We start from the raw sequence: 4,600 nt of genomic DNA on the forward strand, positions 1-4,600 counted from the left end.
ATTACCTGGGATGAATTCCGTCAAGACTTCAAAGCTCACCACATTCCTCAGAGTGTTGTTGAGAGCAAGCGTCAGGAGTTCCGCAACCTGAAGCAAGGCAGCTTGTCTGTTTAACAGTACAACATCATGTTCCAAAAGCTCGCTCGTTTCGCTAAGAAAGACGTCCCTGACGAGAAGAGCATGATTTATCAGTTCAGAGGTGGCCTCAGAGAAGATCTTCAACTAGATCTCGTGCTTTTTGAGCCGCAGAAGTATGATGAGTTTTACAACATGGCACTGAAACAAGAGACTGCTCGGCTCAAGTGCGATGCTTCCAAGAAGCGAGTCAGAGATGCAACTCCTTCCTCAACTCAAGTGGGAAATTAGCAGCAAAAGTATTGGTTGCCTCCTCCTCCTCCGTTCCGTCAGCCTTATCAGCAGAACAACAAAGGTGGCAATGGATCTTCCCACCCACCCAACCCAGGCTTTCAGAACAAGACTTCGTCTCATGCTCCAAGATCAAGTGCTCCGTATCACCATCCGCTCTCGGAGGTCACGTGCAACAAGTGTCACCAGAAGGGTTACTATGCCAACAAATGCTTCAATCAGAGGCATCTTCCTCCTCCTCCTCCTGTGAGATCTGCTAGTACTATAGTGGTCAAGCATAATCTCAAGCACGCCAAGGTCAACATGATGAACGCAACTCAGGCAGAGGACTCATCAGAAGTTATCATGGGTAACCTTCCTGTTAACGATGTCCCTGCAAAAGTTATTTTTGACACTGGTGCATCGCATTGTTTCATTTCTAAACCTTTTGCATGAAAGTATGAGTGTGATTATCAGCATTTGCAAAGATCCTTATCAATCGTGTCCCCGGGCAAGCAAATGACAGCTAATATCTGCGTCCCGGATGTTACTATCACATTGGGCGACTACAAATTTCTAGCTTCTCCTATTGTTCTGGGCGACTCGGATATTGATCTTATTCCCGGAATGGACTAGCTTTCTAAGCACAAGGCTCAGCTTGATTGTGCTGCCAGGCAGATTCAATTGACACATTCGTCTAAGGATGTAATCGTCTTTGCTGCTCGTGATGATACCATTCAACTGTTTTCTCTCAATGAGAAGGGCGAGCGGGATGCCATCTCTCAGATTCCAGTTGTTTGCGAATATCAAGACATCTTTCCAGAAGAGCTTCCAGGAATGCCTCCTCACCAACCAGTTGAATTCGTCATCGATCTTGAGCCTGGCACGGAACCTGTTTGTAAACTTCCTTACAAGCTTGGACCTGAAGAGTTGAAGGAGCTTAAGAAGCAACTCGATATTCAAGAGTTGAAGGGTCTCATCCGACCAAGTTCTTCTACATGGGGTTGTGGTGTTCTTTTCGTTAAGAAGAAGGATGGAACAGACCGACTTTGTGTCGACTACCGTCCATTGAACAAGAAGACCATAAAGAACAAGTACCCACTTCCCAACATCAATGAGCTTTTCGAACAACTCAAAGGTGCTAAAGTATTCTCCAAGCTTGATCTCCGAATGGGCTATCATCAGATTAGCATTCGTGAAGAAGATATCCCCAAGACAGCATTTAGAACAAGCTATGGCTCATAAGAATACACTGTCATGTCTTTCGGCCTCGTCAATGCTCCTCCAACATTCTCTCGCATGATGAACATCATCTTAAACGCGTACACAAATGACTTCGTCTTGGTCTATCTCGATGACATTTTGGTCTTTTCCAAGAACAAGCAGGATCATGCCAAGCATTTGAGATTGGTGCTGGATAAACTCAGAGAACATCAGTTCTATGCGAAGTTTTCAAAGTGCGAGTTTTGGCTCGATGAGGTTCTCTACCTTGGGCACACCATCTCCGCCAAGGGCATAGCTGTTAATCCTGAGAAGGTGTCTGCAATTGTGAATTGGTAACTGCCTCAGAATGTGAAGCAACTCCGCGGCTTCCTTGGGCTCGCAAGCTATTGTCGAAGGTTCGTTGAGAACTTCTCTAAGATTGCGAAGCCTCTTTCCAACCTTCTCCAGAAGCATGCGAAGTATGTCTGGTCGCCTGAATGTGACATCGCTTTCAACACCCTGAAAGAGAATTTAGTCACTGCTCTAGTTCTGACTCCTCCTGATGAATCCAAACCGTTCAAGGTCTTCTGTGATGCTTTCCTTCAACGTCTCGATGCAGTGTTGATGCAAGAGAAGAAAGGTGTGGCCTATACCTCTCGCCAGTTGAAGCCCAACGAAAAGAACTACCCCACTCATGACCTCGAGTTGGCGGCAGTTGTCCATGCTATTTTAACATGGAGACATCTCTTATTGGGAAGGAAAGTTGACATCTTCACCGATCACAAGAGTCTCAAGTACATCTTCACCTAGACAAACCTCAACCTCAGGCAGACTCGTTGGGTCGAAATGATTCAAGAGTATAATCCGAGTATTGAATATACTCCAAGCAATGCCAATGTAATTGCTGACGCATTAAGCAGGAAGGCTTACTGCAACAGTTTGATTATCAAGCCTTACCAACCAGAGCTTTGTGAAGATTTCCGCAAACTCAATCTCCAAGTTGTTCCTCAAGGATTCCTTGCCAACCTCCAAGTTTCTCCTACTTTGGAAGATCAGATTCGTGAGGCTCAACTTCTTGATGCTATGGTGAAGAAGGTGAAGATTGGGATTGCCAAGAGTCAACCCAAGTACAAGTGCTATCGTCTTGATGACAAGGATACTCTATTCTTCGAGGATCACATTGTTGTGCATAAAGGTGACCTTCGTAAAGTCATTATGAATGAGGCTCACAATTCACTCCTCTCGATCCACCCTGGAAGTACAAAGATGTACCAGGACCTCAAGCAGTCGTATTGGTGGACTCGAATGAAGCGCGAGATTGCTCAATTCGTGAACGAATGTGATGTCTGCAGAAGAGTAAAAGCAGAACACCAACGACCAGCTGGTCTCCTCCAACCTCTTGGCATTCCAGGATGGAAGTTTGACCATATTGAGATGGACTTCGTGACTGGATTTCCCAAGTTCAAGCGTGGCAATGATGCTATCTTCGTTGTCATCGACAAGCTCACTAAAGTGGCTCATTTTTTGCCTATCAAAGAACCTATCACAACAGCTCAGTTGGCAGAGCTATATACCTCCAGGATTGTCTCTCTGCACGGCATTCCGCAGTTGATATCTTAAGATCGTGGAAGCATCTTTACCTCCAAGTTTTGGGATTCTTTTCAGAAGGCCATGGGCACCAACATTCGCTTCAGCACAACTTTTCTTCCTCAAACCAGTGGCCAAGTCGAGCGAGTCAATCTGATTCTTGAAGATATGCTCAGGGCTTGTGTCATTTCCTTCGGTATGAAGTGGGAAGATTGTCTTCCATATGCCGAGTTCTCCTACAACAACATCTTCCAAGAGAGTTCGGGCAAGGCCCCATTCGAGATTCTGTATGGCAGGAAGTGACGTACTCCTCTTAACTGGTCAGAGACTGGTGAAGGCCAACTTCTTGGCAATGACCTAATCACACACGCTGAAGAAATGTGCAAAGTCATTCGTGAAAATCTCAAAGCCACGCAATCGCGCTAGAAGAGTTACTATGATAGAAAGCATCGTGACTTGGCTTTCGAGATCGGAGACCATGTCTACCTCCTCGTCTCTCCAATGAAAGGTACTGGTCGCTTCGGTATCAAAGGGAAGCTTGCCCCTAGATACGTGGGTCCTTTCAAGATCATTGGTAAAAAGGCGATCTCGCCTATCAACTTGAGCTTCCATCCAACTTTGCAAACGTGCATGACGTGTTTCACGTGTCTCAACTCCGCAAGTGTTTCAAGACTCCTGACCGCACCATCAACTTTGAAGAGATTGATCTCCAAGAAGACCTGTCTTATCATGAGCACCCTGTTGCTATTCTTGAAGAAACTGAGCGCAAGACTCGCAATAAGTCTATCAAATTCCTGAAAGTCAAGTGGTCACATCATTCTGACCGTGAAGCCACCTGGGAACACGAGGACCACCTCTGTTCTGAGTACCCGGAGTTTTTTCAGTCCTAGATCTCGGGACAAGATCCTTTCGTAGTGGTGGAGTGTTGTAACACCCCGTATGTAACATGCCATATTTGTATTCCAACTCTTGCCATTTCCGACACTAAGTTATGATATTTCCTCATTGTCGGGTTTTTGTCTTTGAGTGCTTTTGTCTTTGTCATGCATCTCATATCATGTCATCATGTGCATCGCATTTGCATACGTGTTCGTCTCATGCATCCGAGCATTTTCCACGTTGGCCGTTTTGCATTCCGGCGCTCCTATGTCCTCCGGTGTCCCTTTCTACCTCTTTTCGTGTGTGGGTATTAAATGTTCTCTGATTGGACAGAGACTTGCCAAGCGGCCTTGGTTTACTACCGGTAGACCACCTGTCAAGTTTCGTGCCATTTGGACTTCGTTTGATACCCCAACGGTTAACCGAGGAGCCGAGAAGGCCTCGTGTGTGCTGCAGCCCAACACCTCTCCAAAGTGGCCCAAAACCCACCTAAACTCCCTCCATCATCTAAGTCGTTCGATCACGATCGCGTGGCCGCAAACCGTGCTCAGTTTGGAGCCTCCTAGCTCCCTCTACCTATATAAAG

Source organism: Triticum dicoccoides, chromosome 4A, assembly GCF_002162155.2.
Source record: "Triticum dicoccoides isolate Atlit2015 ecotype Zavitan chromosome 4A, WEW_v2.0, whole genome shotgun sequence".
Classification (NCBI taxonomy): domain Eukaryota; kingdom Viridiplantae; phylum Streptophyta; class Magnoliopsida; order Poales; family Poaceae; genus Triticum; species Triticum dicoccoides.